Here is a 27,095-nt window from a genome sequence, read left to right as displayed (position 1 = left end):
CTAGTAGCTATATTGATACAGTGACTGTAGGCAACCACCTTTATCCCCACATGAGGGGAAATATGAGTATGCTTCTGTGAATATTGTGTTTTTTCCGTGTGTGTTGGGGAATATCCACCAGTTTTATGTTCATTTAAGTGTTTTTTATTCACTTTAGGTTCCTCTCCAAAGGCGAGAGACCTCACTTGAGGTGTTTTTCTTCGTTTCCAAATTGGGAGGAAGCAGGTTCTACACCTAGGATCTTATGTGGTGAGAAGTCCTGAGGAAAGCCGGGGTATTATTTAGAGCTGGCTGAAACATGTCGACATTCATGCAGAGTGGGGGGGTTGGAACCTCATTATAAGCTCTACAACCCACGTTGTTTGGTTTTTAAATCCGTTCTGGGCACCTATTATTAAATTCGAAATAAGGATTTCCTGGGATCGGTTTTATATCACGGACTATGACTGGTTCTGCACCTTTAACTCACCTTTGGTTCCACTTATATTGTGTGTTGTATTGTCTTCCCCTCCCTTATTGCTCCACCTCCAGCATTTGGTTGACGCGGAGGTGTAGTAGCAGCCCTATGATGAAGCATGACACAGCTTGCTGTGTGGAGGGCAGTTTTACTAAATTGGTGGATTTTCCTCCTCCCCCCCACACTCATGGTTTTTCACGTAACTTCGTTTTTAACCCTCTTCTTTTTGTGATATTCACTTTTAAGTCCATGCCTTGCAGCAAAGGGGGTGACTGCGCACAGGGGGACACAACATATGCACCTCTGCAGGCACCCCATGGCCTGGAGGCAACCCCCTTTGTTTCCTCACTGCCACAGTTGTTATAGTAGCCTCAGCACCATGAAAACTGTGGTGGTGAGGAAATCCTAATATGCTTGGCAGTGTCGCAGCGGCACTGCCAGCATATTAGAGCCGCTGACAGCCGCGCCACCTCTGCGGCATCCATGATCTCTGGTGGTTGCAGTGGTCCTGTGGCGTTTCCATTAACATATTTGTAATATGACAGGTGGACCGCCACCACAGGTTTGGCAGTCTGAATGACCGCCAAACTTGTAATCAGGCTGTTAATCTTCCCGTGCCGACACAAAATGAATGTGTGCTTATGTTGGGTGCTCCAACACCTGCAGTTCAAGTTCGCACTATATAAAAGCTACAACAAAAATAAAAGTCAGAGGATGGGTCAAAGGCTTCCGGCCTTCTGGCTAATTTATTGTGCTGTGTGGGGAACGGTAATGGGAGGGAGGGGGAACAAGCAAATATAGACAACGGAAGGGAGCAGACATCAGAGCCAGCTACAAAAGATGCACTCTGTAGAGTGAATCAACAAAATGAAAAAAATAGCTCCCAAAAGCGCGAGCAGTGTAAGGACACATACTAGGGCCATGATCTAGGGGAGGGTCTCATGCAAGAAGATAGAAGTTGTCACCAAAGTGCTGACCAGCAAGACACAAGCAATTTTCAGTATCTGGAAGGGACGCCCTTAACACACACCCTCCAAATAACGAATCTGTACATATTCCCAAACCCAATTGGCTACTCGGTAAGAATCAGTAACATGTCACTAAATAGCTATCTGGGTTTGGGAAATAAAAAAATGCCAGTTTGTTGTTGGATAGCCTGTGTTTTTCTGATTTGGAGCCTTACCGATCATAAAATGGTTCTGTACATGAGGGCCCTAGTCACTATAGTAAATGTATATGTGTTAATTTACTCCCATGTAAATCTACTCATGCACCTAAGAGTAAATCTATGCTTACGTGTGATTCACAATTTTTGAGTGGAGATTTACAGCTTTGTGTACATTTACATGTCTTACCTCATCCTTTTAGGGGGTCGAGACATCTAAGACTGAATATTTTAGTGTAAAGTTTCTGCTAGTTACTTTTTACACTTAGGTGGAGATGTCAGACACGGTGAAAAATGTATAAAGTTTACTCATTTTCTTTTTAAATGTCAGAAATAGTTTTAAGTAAAATATAATTGCAATGCTTTTTTTTAAAGTATTCATTTTAAACTAGAACTAATACAGTAACATTTTTAATCACAATAAACCTTCAAAATAATGTTTAAGTGTTTAATAAATAATTACATATTTTAACAATATTAGTTTGTTTTTATAAATATACATGTTTCAGCAAAATATAACAAAGTCCAACTTGACTAGCATTTTTATTTTTAATTAATATTTAGTTCATTTAATTACAAATTGTGTTTAATATTTTAGCAGTCTTTTACTTTTTCAATGCAAGTTCAAAAATATAATTTAATGGTTTTTCCAAATAAGGTAATTATTCATTTTTAAAATCCAAAACCATATTTAAATCAAGTCAAGTCAGAGATACTTATATCGCGCACATATCACTCAGAGAGTCTCATGGCGCTTGCAGAAACTCCGAAAAGAAAGAGGACCACAGATTAATTGCCGAAGAGCCAGGTCTTTAACTTCTTACGGAAGTCACCGTGATCAGGCATGTTACGGAGATAATAAGGCATCTTGTTCCATGAAGAGGGGGCCAAATAGGAGAAGGCACGGCCACCCTGCCTGGCAGTGTGAATCCTGCGGGGGGTAAGCAGGGCAGCATCACTGGATCGCAGGGCTCTATGGGGTTGGTACCAACGAAGTTTTGGCAGCCAATACTTGGGACCATTTCCATACATTTGCTTGTGAGTTAAGCATAGTGTTTTAAAAAGGGTTCGCTTTCTTACTGGGAGCCAATGAAGGGAGTTTAAGCAGAGGCGGGCCGAGGTCCTATATGGACAGTTCAAGACTAACCTGGCGGCTGTGTTTTGAAGGACTTGGAGTTTAGCCAAAAGATCTAAATTAATAGCATGCAGAAGCGAATTGCCATCATCCACTCTTTTCATGATAAGGCCTTGTATTAGAGGTCTGCGGGCCTCTAAAGGGAGCTACTTAAACACTTTACGCAGGCTCCGCATAACACCATAGCATGTGCTAATCACATGCTTTGCGTGGCCGCTCATAGACAGGTTATTGTCGATGTAGAAACCCAGGTTTCAGGCCACGTTCTTGTGCGAAGGGCAAGGTCCGAGCCTAGACGGCCACCAGTCATGCGTCCAATGGTCAGCTGCTTTGCCAAACAGCATGATCTCAGTTTTGGTTCCATTTAATTGGAGATGGTTTGATGACATCCAGTCATCCACCTGGATCAGACAGTCTTTAAAACGCTGCCTAGTTTCCTCTGGGTCAGGGCCCAAGGTGATTAGAATCTGAGTATCATCTGCGTAAGATATGACATCAAAGCCATATTGTCTAATCACAATGGCCAGCGGAGTCATGTAAAGGTTAAAAAGGGTGGGGCTTAATATAGAGCCCTGGGGAACACCCATCTTAACTGTTCGTTCACTAGACGTACGGTTGCCCATCTGGATCATGGTTTTGCGATCCCTCAAATAACAGCTAAACCAGTTTAGGGCCGGCCCCCTGACCCCCATCTCCCAAAGTCGGCGTTCAAGTATATGATGGGAGATGGTGTCGAAGGCCGCCGACAAATCAAGCAGAATAAGGATGGCTGACTGTTGCTTATCCAAGGCTGATCTGATATTGTCCGTGATCTCAATCAGTGCTGTCTCTGTTCTATGTGCCGCACGAAAACCGGATTGGGAGGGATCCAAAAGATCATGGCTCTCGAGGTGATTTACGAGATGCTTATTTACTAGAGACTCCAATATTTTTCCAAAATAGGGTAGCAGGGAGATTGGCTGATAGTTCAAAAATATTTCTGGGTCCGCTGAAGGTTTTTTTAGAATAGGCCTGATTCTGACTTTTTTCCAGCACAGTGGAATTTCAACTAGTCTGGTTAGGACTGTAGGGGCCAGTGAAGGGAATATTTTAGGAGGGAAAGGGTCATCAGGGGAGCCAGATTTGATTTTAGTGATGGCCTCAGCGACCGACTTGAGGTCACATTCCTTAAAATTCAGTAAAAAGTCACCTGAGCTCAAAGGAATCTGAGAGAGTACTTCCAGGTCTGTGTCTATGTATGCAGGGGTCGGCAGAAAAGTACTATGGATATTCATGATTTTGGCCTCGAAGAAGTCGGAGAGGGAATCCGTCCATGTTTGAGAGACGGGCGCTGCGGATGCGTTGGTAGTTGTTGTGAACTCTTTAAGGATATGGTATAACTCCTTAGAGCAATTCTCTGCCCTATTTATTCTATCAACCAAGTATGATTTCTTGGCTAGTTTAATATCAAGCATATAACCATTATGCATCTTTATATAGTTGTCACGATTAGCGAGATTTCTAGTTTTCCTCCACAATTTTTCTGCGATACGGCACAGACGTTTAGTGGCCTTAAGTGAATCCGTGAACCAAGGAGAGTTTCTAGTCTTGGGCCTAATGTTCTGGACCGGGGCAATTAAGTCTAGAGTGGTTACAATCGCATTGTTTAATTGCAATACATCGTAGTCAACACTCGAATCGTAGTCTAGGGGATAAAAACTGAAGTTATCTTTGAATAGTGAGGTAGGTCTACTAAAAATATACTCATTACCCGGATGAGATTTCTTTTTAGGTGCGGAAGGAATAGCAAACTTCAGTAGGTGATGATCCGTCCATATTAGTGGTACTGGAGTTTCCACAGTCAGGTCCAATACATTGGTGAACAAAAGGTCAAGCGTATGACCCGCACAGTGGGTAGGCCCATTTACCAATTGGCCTAACCCAAGAGTGCTCAGATCTGAGAGTAGTTTATCTGTGTCTGGATTGGCAGATAATTCCGCGTGATGATTAAAATCCCCAATAAGGGGGCGTGGCTTTCTGCCAAGCAAGATGGCCGCAGCTTAAGCGAGCTCCGAGGGTGAGGCCCACTCCCCACGCATCCGCCTATTTATCCGTGACTCTCTTCAGCCCTAAGGTCGAGAAACGGGGAGCGGAGGCGAAGCGACCTCGCCTGCTCCCGCTCCTGAATCCCTCCGTGGCTTGAAATGCAATTGGCGAGCTCCGGAAGGTTACGGCCTACCAGACCGGGACCTCGGGTTGGTAGAGTGTCCCAGGTGCGGCGCAGACGATCCGGACCGCTCTGTGCAGGCTGCCGGCTCGGGGCGGACCGGGCGCTGTCGCGCGCTGCTCGCACCCTGATCGGCTTTCCCCCAGCACACGAAGCATCGGTGGACCCGGGGAGGACGAGATCTAGGCAGCGGTGGGGCGGACGGCCCCGTAGTCACTTTCCGACCGGGCTGAAGGACCCGCCTGGCGGGTGGGGCCGGAGACGTGCTCTGGGGTGCCCCGGTCCTCGGCGCTGCTGCCGACCCTGAGAATTGGCTGATGGTGCTGCCGGCGATCGTTGATGGACCTACGTGAAGTGGCCCCCCTTCTGTTGAGCCGGGGGGGATGGGCTGCTGACTGTGGATCCGCCTGGTGTTGGGCCCTGAGCTGCTGGGGGAGTTGGCCCTGGACTACCAAGTTACACCCGAGGGTGTGCCCCGTGGTGGTGATCGGCTCCGCTGCTGGCCTGGTGATATTGACGCCCGGACGGGGCCCCCCGCTGCGACAGCTGCCTGGTGGTGGACGGAGCGTAAGTCTGGCGACGCGGCCATGAGCGGGAAGGGGGCCCAGGGAGGCCAGCAGAGCAAGCTGGACAAGTTCGCCTACAGCAAGGACCCCTCCTCGCTGCCGGACCGCGCGGGACGCACAGAGCGGACGGCGACGGAGCCGGAGACGCCGAAAGTGACACTGGAGGACATCATGGCTGCTCTGACGCAAGTGCAGTCCACTGTGGGCTCAATCTCGTCGGATGTGTCCCTTCTCCGTGCGGACTTTCAAAAAATGTCAGCCAGGGCCACAGATGTGGAGCAAGTGATGGCCACCCTAACGAAAGACTCCAGCTATCTCCTGCAGAAGGTATCGCAGCTGGAAGCGGAGAACAAACGTATGGTGGCTAGGTTGGACGACCAAGAAGGGCGCTCTCGACGTAATAATGTGCGCATAACTGGGATTCCCGAAAGTGAGGGGCACCCTGCCATGGACCTATACGTGGAGGAGCTGGTAAAGTCCAAACTACAGCCCAGGGGTCTCTCTGCCTTTTTTTCGGTGGAGCGCGCCCATAGGGTACCCGGTGGCCGGCCGAGGGTGGGTGCGCCTCCGAGACCGGTGCTGGCTCGCCTGTTTAACTTTCGCGACCGAGACGCCATTCTCCAGGCGGTGCGGGTGGCGCCGCCCATCCGTCTCCAGAACTCCACAGTGTCTTTCTTCCCGGATTACACGGCGGCGGTGGCGGCGCAGCGGAGGAGCTTCCTGGAAGTCAAAAAGAAGCTTCATGCACGTGAGCTCCCCTATGCCATGCTTTTCCCGGCGCGGCTCCGAGTGGTGGCGGATGGGACTACGAGATTCTTTGACACGCCGGAGGAGGTGCATGACTGGCTGGAAGGATGGCAGCGCGTCAAGGGTAACAGACGTTCGGACCGGCGACGAGGACAGTCTGGGGGCTCTGAGGATCCTGATGGTCGACAGCGGCGGACGGGTGAGATGAGGAGGGATCTGCCGGATGAGGTCCTGGCTGAGGCCTTCCCCGGCCTCAGCCAACTGTAACGCACTCAGAGACCCACCGGCGCTGGAGTGGCCTATATCACGTTGTTTGACTGTATAACCTATGGGACCTTGGGACAGGGGAGGTACTGGTCTTACTCGGACCTCCCGCTCCTTTACATGCAAGTACTGTTCGGCGTTATGGGGTTCGAGCACTCTGCTGAGTTGGGGTGGTGGGCAGTTCCAGGTCCGTATGGCAGGGAGGCAGGGAGGGGGGGTGGAGGTTGGGGATTGTTTTCCTGTTTTCCTTATAAGTTTTGGTTTTTGGTGGCAATGACACTTGAGACACGCAATGCACGTTTTCACTGTAATGCACATGCCCCACAGCAGTACATCCGCGAGGCTCACGGCTTCTCGCCCCAACCACCGTAATGTCCGGGGTGGAGTGCGACACGCAGTCTGAGAACAATCTGACCCCAGTACGGCCTCTCTCAATGCTCACGTGGAATGTGCGGGGCTTAGGCGACAAAATCAAGCGGGGCCTGGTATTGCATGGTATTAAGAGGTGCGCCCCAACGGTGGTCCTGCTCCAGGAAACCCACCTGGTTGGCACCGCTAGCAAAGCACTAGACAGATGGGGGTACAAGATGGTGGCACATTCTGAGTTTACTTCCGGATCGCGGTGGGGGGCATACTGGTGCGCCGACAGTCCCATCTAATTGTGCACAGCGTTCACACGGAGGGGTCGGGGCGATTTGCAGCGATCCATACCCAATGGGAGGGGTGCCCCCTTAACATTGTGTCTGTTTATATTCCACCTGCACTGCAGGCTGTGGCGTTCCCGGCGCTTAGTGGCTTCCTGCTGGCACTACCGGAGGGGGAGGTGATACTAGGTGGTGACTTTAATACGGTTATGAACGACCTCAATGATCGCTGTCCCCCACGGCCAAGGGGCAGGGGCGTATCGCGCCTTGAGAGCTTTGTGGAGGCGATCGGGCTGACGGATTTGTGGCGGTTGCATCACCCGACGGCACAGCAATTCACGTTCCATTCTGGGGTGCACAATAGTTTGACTCGTATAGACTATTTCCTGGGATCGACTGGTTGTGTTCACAACATTGACAGTGTAGAAATCAGACTGCGAGGCATATCAGATCATTCCCCGATACTCCTACACTACACAACTTACCACTTGATGCGTCATCGCATTTATCCGTTGTGTCCCGGTTACCTACGGCTCCCCGAGATTACTAAGTCCATAAAGAAGGCGACGAGCCTTTATTTTCAAGAAAATACCACCTCGGTGGCTTCCCCTACTGTCCTTTGGGAGGCGTACAAAACGGTGGTTCGAGGGCAGGCTATGGCTTCCATCGCGGAGCACAAACGCGGGCAGCAGTCCGAGCTGGAGTCGCTGGAGCGTGAGCTTCATGCGGCGGAGGCTCGCCAAGCCCGGGACCCGTCCCCCGCGGCCTCCCATGACCTGCGACTGGCGCAGATTATGTACAGAGAGCACCTCGCGGAGCGCACCAGACAACGCTTGGAGGCCTCGCGGCATACCCTTTATGACGTGGGGGATAAAACGGGGAGGTTGCTGGCGTGGCTTGACCGCCGCGACAGTGGCGCCCGGTGGATTGCGCAGCTTGATACTGCTGAGGGCCGGACGACGTCCGACCCACGCGCCATAGTGCGTGCCCTAGCGGAGCATTATCGGGGGGTTTATACCTCCACTTCCTCCATGACGATGGAGGAGGCATTAACATACATCAAAGACCTTCAGATGCCCACACTCTCCCCGGCGGCTCGGGAGGCCTTGGAGGCTGAGCCCACGGTGGAGGAACTCCAGGCGGCTATTGGCGCGTTGCAGCCCGGTAAGGCTTTGGGGCCCAACGGCATACCGATTGAGCTATACCAAAGGCTGTCCGAGACGTTGGCCCCACACTTACTAAATATGTTTACTCACAGCCTGCGCGCGGGCGAACTTCCGTTAGATCAGCGCACGGCCACCATTGTGGTGATTCCAAAACCAGGTAAACCCGCTGCTCAATGTACCTCTTACCGTCCCATATCACTAATTAATGTAGAGGCCAAGATCCTTGCTAAGCTACTGGCTATCAGGCTGACGCCACATCTGTCTGAAATTGTGCACCCAGATCAGTCCGGCTTTATGCCCGGCAGAAGTACATCCCACAATCTAAGATGCCTACACGGGGTACTGGCCCGGGCGGGACGGGTGTGGGAGCCGGCGGTGCTTCTCTCTCTGGATGCGCGCATGGCGTTCGACATGGTTGAGTGGCCCTTTCTTTTTGCGGTATTATCACATCTGGGCTTCGGGCCCAAATTTTGTGCCTGGGTCAGACTCCTATATACTAACCCACTAGCTCATGTCGCGGCCAATGGGCATATGTCGGAGGACTTCCCCCTGACGCGAGGGACACGGCAGGGCTGCCCCCTCTCGCCACTGCTCTTCGCCCTGGTGCTTGAGCCGCTCGCGGCGTGGATACGCTGGGAGCCCATGATACGGGGCCTCCGGTGGTCGGATGGCTGGGAGGACCGCGTCTCCCTATACGCGGATGATGTGCTATTGTATCTGTCCTCCCCTAGCCGCTCTATATTGGCGTTACTTAATACCTGCGAGATTTTCGGCCGGGTGTCCGGATATACGATAAATTGGTCCATATCGGTCCTATTTGTGTTGCATGGCCATCCCCCACGCTTGCCATCGGGTTATCCGCTCCAGGTGGCGGACGGCTCGTTTAAATATCTCGGGGTGCATATTACGTTGGATCCGGCGGAGTTTTTTCGGCGCAATTTAAGCCCTCCGATGGACCGCCTCAAGCGAGATGTGCTTCACTGGGGAGCGCTGCCGCTGACTCTGCTGGGGAGAGCGGCGCTCTTCAAAATGATGGCTCTGCCACGTTTCCTATACGTACTAGAAAACACGCCGTATCCGGTGCCTCCGGCCTACTTCCGCGCGATAGCAACGCAAGTCTCCAGCCTGTTGTGGGGTAACAAGCCGGCACGCATTGCGCAATCCAAACTAGTTCGCGGGTGGTATGACGGGGGAATTGCGCTCCCGGATATCCAGCTCTATTATTGGGCAGCGCAGCTGAAGGTTATTAACCAATGGCTCCATGCGCCGCAGTCCGATCCGGCATTTAAGGCGGACAGAGACATACTGGGTGAGAGGGGTATGCTGTCCTCTTTATATGATGGACGATTGGCCCCGAAGTTGATCGGCCCTTTGCGACAGACGATGTCTATCTGGCACACAGCACAGGCTAAACTCGGGTGGCGGGGGGTCCTGACTCAACTCACACCTCTTTGGGATGCTAAGCAATTGGGGCGGTTGAGGGGCAGTAAAGGATTCGATGCCTGGGACTCCATCGTCATTTCGGTAATAGGTGACATGTGGCACAAGGGGGCAATCGTCCAGTTCACGCGACTGCAACAGCAATATGAGCTCGCTCCTTCGGAGTGGTTCAGATACACTCAGATTAAACACGCCCTGATGATGCACCTGACACCCGGACAGGAGGTTCCGAAGTCATCCCCGTTGGAAGATAGGTTGCTGACGGAATACATGCCCCAGAAGGCTACGTCCCTCACATACCGCAAGCTTATTAATAACCTGACGGACCCCATGGGGCCCCTGCGGGAGCGGTGGGCAGAGGAGGTCGGTGAATTTGATGACCCGGAATGGCGTGAGGCGCTGGCCTCGCCGCGAGAGGCGGGTATCCCTTCAAGGCTGCGACTGGTGCAGCTTCGGATCCTGCACCGCTCGTACTACACCAGACAGTTATTGCACAAGATGGGTAGAGCAATGCACCCCTTCTGCTTGCATGGTTGTGGGGAGGTGGGGACCTTTTACCACACTATTTGGGACTGCCCGGTCATCCAAGACTTCTGGAGACGAGTGATGAGGACGATGTCGCAAGTGTGCAGAGTGTCGTTGGTGCCTGAACCCCGGCGATGTTTGCTAAATGTGTGGGAGCCCAATGATCTCAATTGGCAGGCACAGAGCTGGGTGACATTGGGGATAATAACGACTAAAAGGAACATAGCCCAAAAGTGGGGGGCGGAGAGGGGACCAACACTGACCGCATGGGGAAGGGACATGGATGCAGCAATGTTTGCGGAACGCTCAGTGTTTATCAGGCGGGGGTGCCCCCGCAAGTGGGACAAGGTTTGGGGGGCTTGGAACAAATTCAGAGGAGAAATATGTAACCCTCCACCACTGTCACAAGATGAATCCTCGGACTCGGACTAATGGGGCGGTTCCAGGGGTAGAGGGGTCGGAGATTACTACCGGCTGTGCGGCAATGTGCTGGTTTGGGGTCTGCTTATGTATTTCCAAGTGGTGTATGCTGTTAGCAGATATGATGGGCAACATGAAGTTTCAAGTGTCTTGTTGGTTTGCTTGCAAGAAAATTAATAAAAATGTTAAAAAAAAAAAAAAAATCCCCAATAAGCAGGAATTTATCTGAGGCCAGAACATGAGGGACGATGATTTCGACTAGCTGGTCGGAAAAATTGCCATTTGAGCCAGGGGGGCGGTAGACCAGGGCTCCTCTCCAGGAGACATTTAAAAGACGACAATTTTAAAAGAGCAGATTTCAATGGTGCTACAAGATACAGAATCCAGGATGCTTATAATAAACGCTTCTTTGTATATGATAAGTAGGCCCCCCCCTCCTTTCTCCTTTCTATCGATTCGAATAATTTTGTATTCTGAGGGAAGGGCCACATGTAAATCAGGACCAAAATGCTCATGTAGCCAGGTTTCAGTGATAAAACAGATGTCTGGGTCTATGAGAGTCAGAAGATCCCATATGTCCAAGGCATGTTTAGAAATAGAACGTGCATTGAAATAGATAGCAGTCAATGAAGTAGAACGAGCGTTCGTTTGAGAAGTTTAGGTCTGGCAGATGGGGTAAGACTAATCTGATCGTAAGAACGCCTGATTTCTGGGCACTGAGACATGACGGATTCATAAGGGCTTGAGTATGCAATGAGCGGGATGTTGAGGCATTTTAATTGGGAACTAGAGTATTGAATTAAGGCCATTTTAAGAGTAGGTCCCGGTAATAGCAGAAAGGAAAATGTGAAAGCCAAATAACACAAAAACCATGGGCAAACCTGTGCAGAGCAAGGAATTTGGCCGCTGGACGCGACCGCTCGCGGACGGGCACAGACGGGCTTGCCTTTGGCGCGCCGCTGCGCGCGTCCGCGCCCGCGCCCTGATTAAGTAGGAATTGAGCCAGAAAGACTAGAGCGCGTCCCTAGACTTCCGCGATAAACTGGAAGTATGATCAAGCCCCTACTGACCCTCCGTGCAATCGGCACACGCCGTGACGGAACGGGGTCGGGCTCGCACTAACAGGAGGCAGGAATTTGGAGCGGGTAAGCTTAAAACGATTAAACAACAGTTATAGTGGCTTTCAAGTAATTAGATTTTCAGCAAATGACCTTAACGATATTCTAAAAGCGTGCAAACTGCAAAATGTAACGAAAAGTAGTGCAAGCAGTCAGGGCAGTAAACATAAATTTAAAACACAACATTTAAGTTTAAAAATAGAGCGATTTCAAAGCAGTGATTAAAAGCTAAAAGCAGCAGCCAGTCTGTTCTAACCGGAGTATTCATTTTATATAAATTTTAACAGTAACATATGTATAGATTGCTAGCTCTCATAGGATATGCAGATATGCTGTCCAAAAACGCGCGTAGATTTGTAGCAACAGCAATGCTCTTGGCGAAGCGCAAAATAGTTATCCGTTGGGGCACTAGGCAAAAACCTACAGTTAAACACTGGCTCAAGAGCATGTCATATTGCGACACCACAAGTGAATTATACGCCGGTCTGCAACCACCCACATCCCACCCTAAGGACATATGGCAGCCCTTAAGAGACTACCTCCGTCAGCAGGAGGAGCGCAAAACACAACCCAGTCAAGGGGGACAGAACTCGGGCAAGGTGTTTGAACAGCTGGAGGGTACGACAGGAATCGTAGTGTGAATTGGCATTGGCTGGCGTGCGGAAATTGGTGATCAGATGCTGGTCAAAGAATAGAAGAGTAGGGAACAAGTAATGTACAGCATAACTGACTATAACTATAACTGGGAAAACAATGTTTGTTTACGGTGCCGGTTGTACCATGATTGTGGACTTGAGGAAACTGCATCTGCATATCAATGTATCTTACGTTCCTGTGTATTGTTAATAAAACGATTAAATAAAAAAACATATATATAGATAATTGCATAGAAACAATAGGAGAGGCATACGTTTCCACATGTAGGTTTGTAAATAGCATTTTTTAGCATGCCAGTAGTACTTCTTTAGTACTACTTCATGTACTACAAAAAGCAGTTTGTGAATAGGCTCCATAGTCTTTTTCTCATTTATGACCTGCCAATGGTCATTCATCTATTACTCTTGGGCTTTAGGTAGGTGGACTGTCACTTGTGTGTCATCTGCATTACTATGAAATGTACATGTTTATTTTACATGTCAAATGGGCTCTTTGCAGATATTAAATAGAACCAATGAAGGACTCCGTATTGTACCAAGGTTATTTTCATACTCCCCTGTCAGACAAAGATCTAAGCACAATTTTCCCCAGGGAAAAATCTAAACTAGTAGTTGGCAAGACTAACAAAATCTACAGAAAGGCCCAACTTAGCAATAGTGAGGGATCACCAGTGTCCAATATTTAAAGCCACATCTTTACACAGTTTAGAGGCAGATATTTAAAATCAGCGTTTGAAAAGTTCCCTCTAATGTTTATGATAAGGAAGTACATTTATTACATGTTCTAAATCATGGACATTTCTTTTTTTAAATTGTCATGGACTGCTGGAATTTAGGATGACTGAGATTTGGGTTGTATTACATTGAACACTCTTCCTCTACAAGCAATCTAAACTGTGGCAATTTCATGGAACACAATTAGGGGGACAACCACTTCTGCATGAAAGTTTTTACTTTTTTTTTTTTACTTTGACATTCCTTTCTAAGTCAGTAGGTGAAAAGATATAAAGATTAAGAATATTGTGATTTTGTTCAGATCATCTTTTTACCAATTATTTTATTTTATTTGGTAGAAATATCATAAATGATGCACCTACTCAAACCAGATCACCTGAATCCCTATTTCCTAATAGGCACTTGACACATCTAGCTGTCGGATACTATAGATATTGTTAATCAAAAATGTTTTCGCAGCATTTCTACCGCCACTTTAACCAATCCACACCCAGTTTCCAGAGAGGTAGTGAGTGGCAAATGCTGCCTGAGCATGGCCCTTCATTGTAATTGTTCACCTGTGGGCAATATTAGAGGCAGCTGTAAATAAAGAATTAGCATGGAAACTGCATTGTGGCCCCTCCTAGTAAGAGGCATCATTATAACTTATGCTAGTTAGTTATGCATGCAGTAATATTCAGTACAAAACCAGCAGTGTAAAAAGATCAACATGCTGTAAATTCTTTATATTATTCATACATTGAAAGGTATGTGACGCTAACTGTTTTTTTCTATTAGCATTCAGAAGATGAAGATAACCATGACTGAAGAAAAGACATGGAGGATGATTTTGAAAAACATATCAGCATGCCACAGATCTAACAACATGTAAACAGTCTACAGGTCACGGTGTTACTAATACAGATGATTAAATCTGGAAACTGGGCAATCCTGACTTTTATTTTTGTAATATGATTCGTGTTTTCAAACTTGATGAAGTTGTTTTTTTATTCATTTGTGAAAAATGCAGATACATCTGAATAATGCACATTAAGCATTATTTCCCTTTCTCAAGTAACTATCAGTGTCCATACTGTGTCTGTAGGTGATAGCATATGGGAGTGAACTATTGTGTTCAAGCTTATTTTTCTTTATCTCTTGGATTCATGACCTTTAACATATATTTGAATAAAGGTGTTTGAAGGTGCACTTACAAATAGTTTTATAATTAATGACAAAAAAAAATAGAAGAACATTCATATAACTCTCTATTGAATATAGTACCATCTTCCTGGACTGGAACTTTCATCACATCTTTCTCTAGATTGTACAATAGTTCTAATGTATTGCTAAGCGTAGGTTAGTCAAATTGCTGACAGCATGCATTGAACAGACACAGTGATATAGAGCATGGAGGATCTTGAGGTTTCAGTAAAAAATACAATTAAAAAGAAAGAGTAACACAAATGCAGAGATAAAAAGTAGGAACATACAAAAAACTGAATAAATGGACAAAACGAAAGAAGTTGATGAAAAAATGAATGGGTTAAGGCTTTTGGGTAGGTTTAAGTTATGCTGAGGGTTTAAAGTTCCTTTTAGAATAGAGTATGAGATGGAGATTGTTGCAAGGTAAGGTTAGGCTCAGTGTAATGAAAAGAGTTAGAGAATGGCAAAGGTATTTTGTTAGATTGCATGTGGGGGTTCATTCGGTTAAGTATAAAGGCTGCTAAGTGTTAGAATAATGAAAGTTGTAAGTGATGGCTTAAACCCTTGGATGCCTAGCAATGTATGTATACGTCATAAAAAGGTGTCCCCAGGATGCCCTTATAACATGCATATATGTCACTTTTTAAAAATTGCGCCCTCTTGGGGGTGTTTGTTTTGTATGTTTACAAACTGCTTTAGTAGTTGGGGATGGGGAGAGGGATTTGCTTGTACTCAATCTTTTCTGGGTACTGTCAGACTTCCGATGAGACGGTCCATTGCTCTCTTCACCTCATTAGTATGTGTGTGACTTCACTTACATATCAGATGGGTCTGGGAGGGATTTCTCTAACTCCTCCCAAGTCTGTTGTAAAGATCAATCCACAGAAAATGTAGTTAAATCCATAAGAGTTTAATAAGAAGGTCCATATACACCTCAGCCTACACACACAGCTATGAATGTAAGACTCAACAGCTGTCCTTTGAATACTAACATTCTGAGTAGTGATTGTTACCATGACATGTGGAACTAAAGGGGTATCAATGTTCCATTGACATCGGGAAATACAAAGTACAGCATACTACACACCTTCCTCCTAATAACCAAAAAAAATGAACATCAGGAGAATAGCAAATTGAAACTAATTGTAGAAACATGGAGGAAAAATTTTTTAGAACATGTAAATCACAAATAGTTTTGTAGATAGTTAGGTTTGAAACAAAGTCTAGTGCTGGGTTGTCTTAATTGATTGTGTATAGAATTGCTTTCTTTGTACGAGGAATCCTCACCGTCGTTTCTGTAAAGTTCCTCAGAGGAGAAAGAATGAGAACATTTGGCTTCTGAAGATCACTCTATGATCTTCAGTTTTGACAGCATTTTTGAAAACTTTGATGACTCTTATGGGTAACAAGAACTTCGACCCATTCACAAAGGTTCCTTTGCGAGGATTCTTTATTTTAACTAAATCACCTACCTGTAGGAACAATTTTTTACACCTTTCATGTTGTCAATCATTCTTTTCACTTATTTTTCAAATTTCCCTTGATCATCTTCAATTTCCTTCAATCCTTGAGATTTGTTGAGAATTCAAGCAGGGCATAACATGGTCTGAGGCTGCCTTTTACAAAAAAGTTCAAAAGGAGTTTTGCCTGTTGTTGAATGTGGTGAAATTCTGTAACTTTTGACTTTATTGAGAAGTTCAGTTTGCCAACACTTTTGATAAGATAAGTCGCGTTGGATGGTCTCTTTGAGCACTTTGTTGAACCTTTCAACAATGCCATTAGTCTCTGCGTGATACAGTGCTGACCTTTGTGAATGATGCCTCTATTGGATAAATACTCGCTCATTTCTTTAGAGGTAAATTGGACTCCGTTGTCAGAGAGCAATATTTTGGGAAAGCTTTCCCTTTCAAAAATGTTTTCCAAAAACTTTATTACATCTCTAGATTCCGCAGAGTTGGTTATTTTTACTTCCGGCCATCTGGAATAGAGATCCAACAGTACAATAAAATATATTTGTCAGTGTTACTGTGATGGATGGGACCTAGAATGTCTATTGCAACTTCTTCCCAGGCCATTCTAGGTAACTTTCTTAAGACCATAGGTTGGACCCTAGTTTTAAGAGCCTTGTCACATGTAATGCAATCAACACATTCTCTGACTGACCTTTCAATGCAAATATCCATACCAGGCCACCAGTAAGTGTGCAAAACTGATTAATTGATCCCTCAAGATGATAGGAGGGATCAACCTGGGCAGTATTTCATTTTGGAATGATAGTTCATCCTTGACCCGATGGAGCCCTGCTAAGGCATCATTGGTCTTATCGTCCTTGTTCCAGCCATTCTTGATGCAAGCAATAACAGACTTTAAGACAGCATCTTTAGAGAGTTCATTGATCCAGGTTTCTTCTTTTATTATACTGTCATCAACATAACAGACCGCATTTTCATCAAATTCATTTAATGTTTCTTCAGAGGAGTCGTTCTCATCACTTTCTATAGTAGTCAAACGAGAGCAGCAGTCAGCTATGTTATTTTTTGCACCAGGGACATATTCCACACGAAAGTTGAATTCTTGGAGAGAAATTACCCATTTGCGTATTCTGGAGGATACATTGTCAATTCCTTTCTTTTCAAATATTTCTTTAAGAGGTTTGTGGTCAGTTCTTATCACAAAATTGTTATCCCACAGAAATTTCCAGAGCTTCCTCACTGCCCAAAATACTCCCAATGCTTCTTTTTCAATAACAGAGTAGTGACACTCTGCTCCTCTTAGACTTCTGGATAACAACAATATTGTAACTTCCTCTCCATTGAATACTTGTAACATGACAGCGCCTAAACCTGTTCCACTAGCGTCTGTCGTGATGGTTACTTCTCGGTTAGGATCAAAACTGTTAAGTGAGCAGGCTTCAGATAATTGTCTTTTTATGAGTTTGAACTCTCTCTCACATTCAGAGTTCCATTTGAAATTGACTCCCTTCTTCATCAAAAGTCTCATATTAAAGGTCTTGTCTGCAAAGTTCTTTATAAATTTTGTGTAATACTCAGACATGCCCAAAAATTTGACAACTTCATCTTTGTTCTTGGGACTGGAAAGCTTGTTGATGGTGTCTATAAGTTCTTTTTTTGGCTTGATACCAGACCGGTGATGGTATGTCCCAAGTAGTCAATGCTGAAAATATTGAACTTGCATTTCTTTGCTTTAAGAGTCAAGCCATTGTGTTTAAGTTTATCTAATACTTTCCTAACTCTGCTAGTATGTTCTTGTTGGGTGTTACCAAAAAAAAACCATCATCTTGGTATATCTTTATTCCATCACACTCTTTAAGCACATGCTCCATTACTCTCTGAAACACAGCAGCAGCTGAAATAAGCCCAAAAGGCATCCTCAAGATCTTGTATGTCCCAAACGGTGTTATAAAGGCCGTTAAATCTTGAGATGAGGTATGTAGCTTGCCCTGATGATAAGCTGAAGTTAAATCAACAGAGGAGAAAAACTTGGCTCCACCTAACAATGACAACATTTCTGTAATATTAGGTAAGGGGTAGTGATAAACAACAATGCATTTGTTAAGTTCTCTTAAGTCAATGCAGAGCCTAGACTCTCCATTGGCTTTAAGTGCCATGACCACTGGAGCCAACCATTCTGTGGCTTCTACCTCAGTGATGATTCCACCTTTTAACAACGTGTCCAATTCAACTTTCCTTTTATCTTTGACCTTGATGGTAAAATTTCTAAGTTTACTAATTACGGGTACAGAATTTTCCTTAAGAACAATCTTGTGTGAATAACCTACCAAACATCCTAATTGGCCATTAAATACCTCAGGAAACTCATCTTCGAATGAGGTGACAACTGTTTGTAGACTACATTGATCAATACTGGAAATACCGTCATGGTTCAATATTGAGTCTACAGGTTTATCAAGTTTCAATCTTATGGAAGGTGTTTCGTTGGGATCTAGAATGACTTTAAGATCTTTTTGGAGAGCCCAACTCACCAAAGAATCACCTCTTTCGGAGATGTAAATCTTTCCTGATGTCACATTTGTCTTGTAAGAGATTTTACCAGGAAAGAAACCAAAAAGTTTGATGGGTTCGCCACCATAACCCTGAGCATTGATGTCAGGTTTTTGTAAGCTTATCTTACTACACAAATGATTATCATAAACTTTCTTGGGAATTAGTGTGATTTTAGCTCCAGAGTCAAATAACATTTGAACAGGAACGCCTTCAATGAGCATAGTGTCAAAAGGGCCACTTTTCTCACCATCACTAATCCTTATGATGATTTCCTCAACTTCACACTCATCTCCACAACATATTTCTTGAACCCTATTCTGCGACAACATTTTGATACAAGACCTCTCTTTTTGCATCTTTTGCATGTGGCTTTCCAGCCAATGCAATCTTTTAATGCCCATATTCCCCACATTTATAGCAGTTACCTTGGAACTTCCTGACAAACAAATCATTTTTATGTTCAACACATTGTTTGCTACCATTCTTGTAATTGAGAGGACCCTTGTAAGGAAAAGTACCACTACTCTCTCCTTTGTACTGTTGAGAGGATGTCATACCTTGTTTGTCTTTGGATTTGTGCACCACCTGAATATTACCTTCTTTAGAAGTTTCTACATCTCTTTTCTTTAACTCATCAACACAAGTCTTAGTGTGTTCACAAGATTTTGCTATTGTAATTACCTCAGAGAGAGAAGGGTCGTGTTTAGCCCAACATGCTTCTTTCACTTTTTCTAAGGTACAACCTAGCATGAACTGGTCTCTCAACCTTTCCTCATAGTTGGCTCCAAAATTACAGGTAGAAGCCTACTTTCTTAACTCAGTTAGATATTGTTCAATACTCTTGCCAGAGTTTTGCATACGTTTGCCAAAATGATCTCTCTCTAAAACCGTTGAAACTTTCGGCAAGAAGTGTAAATCAAGTTTCTGTAAACAAATCTCATAATCATTAAGATTATCAGAATCTTCAGAGGATAACTCAGGAAGATGTTGAAATATCTCTTGTCCTTCTGGACCTAAACAATGTAGCAAAAGTGACATTTTCTTTTCTGCACTTAACGAGACACCACACACTCGAGAATAGTGTGAGAAAACAATCTCAAATTTTTTCCACGGTATAGGTGGCTCACCAGGTGCAAACAATAAATATCAATCCACAGAAAATTTAGTTAAATCCATAAGAGTTTAATAAGAAGGTCCATATACACCTCAGCCTACACACACAGCTATGAATGTAAGACTGAACAGCTGTCCTTTGAATACTAACATTCTGAGTAGAGATTGTTACCATGACATGTGGAACTAAAGGAGTATCAATGATACATTAACATCAGGAAATACAAAGTACAGCATACTACATCTGTCTAAGAATCAAGCTGTGGGTAGGGCAACAGAAGCGGCTAAGGACATGTACTAGTGCACCCAGCTTTTCCCTAGATAGATATTCTCACCAGCTCAGTCCACTTTTATCTGCTGGTGGGAGGATGGGAGGAGCAGGCCAACTCTTCCCACCACCAAAAAAAGAACTAAATCAGGGGGTGGGGATTGTAAAGAGAGAAAAGGGAAGGACTAGGATTATTCCTTCCAATATCCACTTTCTGATTTCACTTTACTCAGACACACATATCTGTGCCACTAGCAAGGAGCCAGATGCTTATTGGATTTATTCTTAGCCTAAGCAAAAATCAAAAGTGCACCTGGCTTCTTGCTAGGACACCAAACTGTGTTTTTTGCGCCCAGAGAAATCCCAACAATGTATTGTTCCTTGATACGACATAGAATTGTGGAGACAAACAGTGGCGTAGCTAGCACTTTTTCCGCCTGGGGTGGTATTTCAGTCTGACGCCTAGTGACGGCCAGTTTGTGCATGTAGGAGCGGGGGTGTGCGGGTTAAGTGAAGGGGTGAAGTGCTGCCACACCACCCTAAAAATAAGTGCCACCTTGGGCGCCCCGCCCACCTCCGCTGGCCCCCTAGTTATGCCACTGGAGAAAAAGAGTAATAGATCACAAGGTTTTCACGTAGTATTTTTTTGCGCAAAAGGAACATCCTAAAAAATAATATATCATTACTTTTGAAAGACTCTTCCGGTAGCTTGTAGTTTGCTCTAAAGCCCATGATACCCAGAGCCTGCAATCAATCTGTGGTTTACGATGGTTCTTCATTGTGTATAAAATAGGCATCACTTGACAACAAACACGCCTAATAAGTACAAATTTGGGGTGAAGGAAAGCTGTATATTTTTTACATGGACGCAATAATCTGAGTTTAGGGCAAGGAAACGTCTGTACCACATGAATTCTGGATTACCCATAAAGCCAGGCGATTCTGACAAAGTTTTTATGATGACTGATAGGAAGCCAAAACTATTGCAGAATTCAATATATATTAGCAAATATCCTGCTAACCTGTATTCCCACACTTCGCAAAAACAAAATGATACCCCACATGTGCATTGCTTGGGATAGGAAAGGCCCAAGGACGTAGTTGTGAAAAGAGCAAGAAAAAAGCTTGTAATTAGATACATTTTAGGATGCAGATAGGCCTGGGGTTGCCTGGCACTTAGTTAAACCCACCAATCCCAGACATTACTGTAAACTAGATATCGAGAGGAGTCCTGGGTGGTGAGGCTAAAATAGATGCCCCCACGTTTTCTTACCCAAACTGCAGTCCACCTAATACATTAGTTAAAAATAGAGGGCCTCATTTATGAAGCCCCTTGCGCCGTCAGAACGTCACTTTTTGTGACACTCTGTGGCGCAGGAGCCTGCTCCTTATTTACAAGACAGCTCTAAGCCACTTTTTTGGGCTTGATGCTGCCTCATAAATATTGACTATGCCCCTGATTTACCGGAAATCATAAATCTGAGGCAGCGCCAAAAACGTACGCCTCCCCAGGGGAGGCATAAGGGAGGCACAACAAGGAGAAATATCTTTATTTCTCCTCGTTTTCCCCTTTCCTATGTGTGCTGCTTTCTGCAGTACACATAGAAAAAGGCCTCTTATGATTTTTTTTGTGCAGTAAGGTTTCCCTTCCTGCACAAAAACAATCATCCTCTAAACACAGGCACCCTTGCACCATGGTGCAGCGGTTTTGCACACTCCAACATCAGGCATCCCGGTCCTTTCGGGTTCGTGGTAGGAGATCCAACAGACAGCGTCTTGGCCCACAGGACAGCAAACCTCAGAGTCCCCCACCCCGACACCACTAGCCGCCAAGCTGCTTTAGTTTGTCCATGTCAGCAAACGACCGCGCTGGGGGAGGCAGAATCAGTCATTTTCTCCATGGGTAACACACCATAACATTCAACGGGTGGGTCCTGCAGATAGCTCAACTTGGTTACGCCCTGCCATTCCTCTACAAACCGTACACTCCATGTTCCAATCTTGCAGGCCCACAAGTACTACTTGTGGTTCAAGGTGGTTCATGTCATGAGCATTTTCAGTTTGCTGTGCTCCCTTTCAACCTCACCTGTGCCCCTTGGGTGTTCACGAAGGTGATGACGGTGGTCGCAGCATACCTTCAGAGGTTGCTTGTACCAATCTTCCCAAACCCGAGGGTTGATGGTGGCCTAGTTACTGTCAGTCCTGTGCCATCTCCAGATAACAGCAAACCTCCTCACATCATTTAGTTTGCTATTAACATGCCAAAGTGACACCTGACTCCTTCTCAGAGGCTTACTTTCCTCCAAGTCATCCTGCATATGGTGTGTGGATATGGTGCATTACCAGGCCTTCCTTCCAGATCAGAGAGTCCAAGACATTAAGACTATGATCCCAATGTCTCAGCCTTGGTCCTGGGTCTCATTAATAGTGGCTCATAGGTTTCTTGGACTATTGGCCTCCTGAATCCTGCTTGTCAACCATGTCAGGTGGCATATGTGGGCGAGCTTTGCGGTGGGATCTGAAATCTGTGTGCCCAGCACAAAGGGAACCTTTCAGGTTCCATCCAGATTTCAAAGGAGACTGCCAAAGATATACAGTAAAGGCAGCTTGAACCACATTTACACCAGCATCAGACCCCTCTACCTACTTGCCCAGTGCTGATGGTAGGTATGGACGCATCGTTGCTGGGTTGAGAAGATCATCTGAGAGAGGTGGTGATCAACTGTTTGAGTTGTGGACCATTCACTTGGCATTGAAAGCTTTCCTGCCATCCATCAAAGGGAGCCTGGGTCAGGTCCCTATGGACAACCCTACCGCCACATGGTACTGCAACAAATGGTAAAGTGGAGTCCTGGACCTTGTGTCAGGAGGCCTTGCGCCTTTTGAACTGGCTGGATTATCAATGCATTTCCCAGATTGTGGTGATATCTCTAAACTTTAGGGCTGACAAAATCAGCCAATGACGGATCATGAATGAAAGTTACACTTGGAGGTGGCGCAGCCTCTGGATCGATCTCTTGCCACTGTGGAAAACATGCAATATCAACTGTTTTGCATGTTGGAGTTCCCAAGAAGGCTCACTCTCTGAGCCGCATTCTGCTCAGAGTGGAGAATAGGATTCCTGTATGCTTTCCCACTGCTACCTTTCCTGCCCTGAGTTCTGCTGAAGACCAGAAAGGACTGGACTCAAGATATCCTAGTGACTGTGGATTGGGCAAAGAAAGTGTGGTATCCAGAACTTCTAGGCATTAGCTTTTGTTCTCCGATCAGGCTACTGCTTCGGGAGGGTTTCTCTAATAGTAGCAGGGTGGAGTCTTTCAACCAGGCATGCAAAATCTACACCTCAATGCATGGAGAATGAGTGGTAACAGTTGACTGCATTTGATTTTCCTCCTGGAGTAGTGGTTGTCATTGTTGCAGCTAGGGGTCCTTCTTCTAAGTCTATTTGCATTGGATGCTGGAACAGGTTTGTTGGTTTGGTGTGTCACACGGAATACGAATCCTTTACACACCAACCTGTCAGATCTCTTGGTATTTGTTTTATCTTTGACCCTGTAAGGACTGCTGTAGGTTCGGTTAATGGTTATCTGTCAGCTTGTTCATCCATTTTGAAATTACAGGACCATCAGCCCTTGTTCAAAACACCTGTTGTGATGTGATTTTTCACAGGCTTAATACACATTTCCACCTAAACCCTTTATGATGCCACAGGGAGACTTTAAATTGGTTCTCACTGTTCTACTTTTGTTATTTGCACCCCTTTTGAGATGCTGAACCTGCTGTACTCTATGTCTTCTGACCCTGAAGGTGGTCTTTCCCATTGCGATAACTTAAGCTTGTTCAGTGAGTGAGCTTATAGCTCCGTCAGTCAAGCTGCCCTGCACTATCTTTTTTCTGGACACCCGTGTGCTGTGGACTAAAGCAGCGTTTCTTCTTACAGTAATGCAGTGGTGGACACTTATTCGAGCAGGAAGGGGGAGAGACGGGCCACCCATGCTCACTCAGTCACACCCATGCATTCACAAGTGCCCACACACCCATTCACAACACGCACTTACAAATACACATTTGTAAATTCATACACACACACATGCACGCATGCACAAAACATTGAAAAAACATAAAACTTACCAGCTGCAGTGTCCCAGAAGGGAAACTTAGCTGGTACCTGACGATTGGGACTGCTGCCTCCTCTCACTGGTTGACCTCAGTTCAGCCAAGATAGGAGGTGGCAGTCCCTTTCTCATAAAGCCGAACACGAAGGAGCCACATCGTTCCCTTCCAAGCTGCACTACCAAACGAATCCAATGAACCAAATTCATGATTAGCTCCTTATTTACTCCACTTTTCACTTCCTTTAATTCATTTATTTACCCTTGGTTTATTCAATCCATTTTACTCGTTTTTTCTTGACCATTCGCATTTTTCACAAAATACGCAGGAGTATCAGATGTTCCACATGCCACGCTTTATTAAAAAACCCAATGCATTTCGGGACAACCCTCCATCAGGGGTATCTAAAAAAAGTCATTCAAAAACCATCAGTCAAATCTCAGTATCACATGTAATACGATGCATAAACTGAAAAACACTCATTTAAATTCCAATAGTTTAAACACTTGAATGAATATATCATTTCAATACTATTACATTCTCCCGCCTAAATATCAACCAAAGTCTAATCACCACGTTACCCCCGCGCTATATATATCTCAGGTCACAGCGTTCAAGGTTGCTTAATCCCTCAGGACCCTGTATTCACCTCCAAAAGCTTTGTTTTGTCTCTGTGCCAGAATAACACCCAATTAAAGTGCACTCGTGCCCCCCAGCTTATCGATAGTAACTGCTATTATTTCCCAAATTTCATACGAACTCCACACTGCTTACCGTGACATGTGCTTCACTAACTCATCAAAACCTTGTGCGGTGTCATTTCTTTTAAACGTTTTACCGTTTCTTTTTCTCCCTTATAAACCCCTACTTCCCCTCAGGTGATCTGTCACATGTCATGATATGCTTGCTAAAATGTGGACCGGATTTCAACTAATGCACTCACTATTTCGCGCTAATGCACTCCATGTCCCAGAATCCGTTGGAAATGTCTAAAACAAATCATCTATCATCCATCAGGCTTTACTTATCCTCCAACCTTTTAAACATGCATAACATTATATTAAATAAATTAAATAAATAGCGCCTCGAGTATTCAACAATTCATTAAACATAATATGGGTAAAGTGGTATGATAACGAACATATCAATTGTGCCCACAATGTGTTCACATCATCTGCAAAATGATTAATTAAGTCCGTGTAATTGTACTCGTGCATGGTAAAGAAACATCACTCCTGTGTAGTTCGTCTTGTGTACAGATCTCTCTTTAATCTCTACTTAGTATTCCATTTTCAGCCTGGTTGCAATCTCGCCGGTTCAGGACGGAAGGTTCATTCATAATATAGGACAAAGGTGGTGAGATGCACTCCCGATTTTTCCGATTCTCTTTTTCATTTTTGTATTAATGTTTGTTCATTTCGCCTTGTAGAGGCGTGCATACTTGTTTAGCGCTCCGCCCAATCGCCCAATCGCGCTGCAATCATAAAGCGATTGGGCGGAGCGCTAAACAAGTATGCACGCCTCTACAAGGCGAAATGAACAAACATTAATACAAAAAAGATTAAAGAGAGATCTGTATACAAGACGAACTACACAGGAGTGATGTTTCTTTACCATGCACGAGTACAATTACACGGACTTAATTAATCATTTTGCAGATGATGTGAACACATTGTGGGCACAATTGATATGTTCGTTATCATACCACTTTACCCATATTATGTTTAATGAATTGTTGAATACTCGAGGCGCTATTTATTTAATTTATTTAATATAATGTTATGCATGTTTAAAAGGTTGGAGGATAAGTAAAGCCTGATGGATGATAGATGATTTGTTTTAGACATTTCCAACGGATTCTGGGACATGGAGTGCATTAGCGCGAAATAGTGAGTGCATTAGTTGAAATCCGGTCCACATTTTAGCAAGCATATCATGACATGTGACAGATCACCTGAGGGGATTAGGGGTTTATAAGGGGGAAAAGAAACGGTAAAACGTTTTAAAAAAATGACACCGCACAAGGTTTTGATGAGTTAGTGAAGCACATGTCACGGTAAGCAGTGTGGAGTTCGTATGAAATTTGGGAAATAATAGCAGTTACTATCGATAAGCTTGGGGGCACGAGTGCACTTTAATTGGGTGTTATTCTGGCACAGAGACAAAACAAAGCTTTTGGAGGTGAATACAGGGTCATGAGGGATTAAGCAATCTTGAACGCTGTGACCTGAGATATATATAGCGCGGGGGTAACGTGGTGATTAGACTTTGGTTGATATTTAGGCGGGAGAATGTAATAGTATTGAAATGATATATTTATTCAAGTGTTTAAACTAGTGGAATTTAAATGAGTGCTTTTCATTTTATGCATTGTATTACATGTGATACTGAGATTTGACTGATGGTTTTTGAATGACTTTTTTTAGATACCCCTGATGAAGGGTTGTCCCGAAATGCATTGGGTTTTTTAATAAAGCGTGGCATGTGGAACATCTGATACTCCTGCGTATTTTGTGAAAAATGCAAATGGTCAAGAAAAACGAGTAAAATGGATTGAATAAACCAAGGGTAAATAAATTAAGTAAAGGAAGTGAAAAGTGGAGTAAATAAGGAGCTAATCATGAATTTGGTTCATTGTATTCGTTTGGCAGTGCAGCTTGGAAGGGAACCATGTGGGTCCTTCGTGTTCGGCTTTATGATTGCAGCGCGATTGGGCGGAGCGCTAAACAAGTATGCACGCCTCTACAAGGCGAAATGAACAAACATTAATACAAAAATGAAAAAGAGAATCAGATAAATCGGGTGTGCATCTCACCACCTTTGTCCTATATTATGAAAGTCCCTTTCTCATCACACAGTGGTATGGGTAAAGTGAAATGGCTGACTCCACCCCCCTCAAACGAGGTGTCAGCGATAGATACTCTGCCCTGGGCACTTCAGGCTTAAAACTGAAGATCCCAGGTCCAGGCTATCAGTGACACACCTCGTCGTCATGAGAGGGAGGGCCTTGAAGCACTTTGTCGAGCTGAGGACACACCCACAGGGATGTGACTTCTTTAGCCCGGCAAAGTTCTGCTCAAGCAGCCAAGAGCCTGTGGATTTAGCAATTGTACAGCACCTGGCTGCCTGATCTGAACATAAAGAGTG

The 27,095-nt window shown here is 45.0% G+C and overlaps 1 protein-coding gene across 1 annotated transcript in view; it reads left to right on the top strand.

The window, feature by feature from the left end:
* COL28A1 (collagen type XXVIII alpha 1 chain) overlaps nucleotides 1-14,432 on the top strand; it is a 688,108-nt gene extending 673,676 nt beyond the window's left edge. The window contains exon 36 of the mRNA XM_085630877.1: nucleotides 14,022-14,432. The gene's annotated coding sequence lies outside the window, so the exon portion shown is untranslated. The remainder of the gene's footprint in view (nucleotides 1-14,021) is intronic.
* Nucleotides 14,433-27,095: the final 12,663 nt, after the last annotated feature.

The sequence above is a fragment of the Triturus cristatus genome, chromosome 10, assembly GCF_964204655.1.
Source record: "Triturus cristatus chromosome 10, aTriCri1.1, whole genome shotgun sequence".
NCBI lineage: Eukaryota > Metazoa > Chordata > Amphibia > Caudata > Salamandridae > Triturus > Triturus cristatus.
The sequence above is the reverse complement of the archived record's forward strand: the minus strand, read 5'-3'. Positions and strand labels throughout refer to the sequence as shown.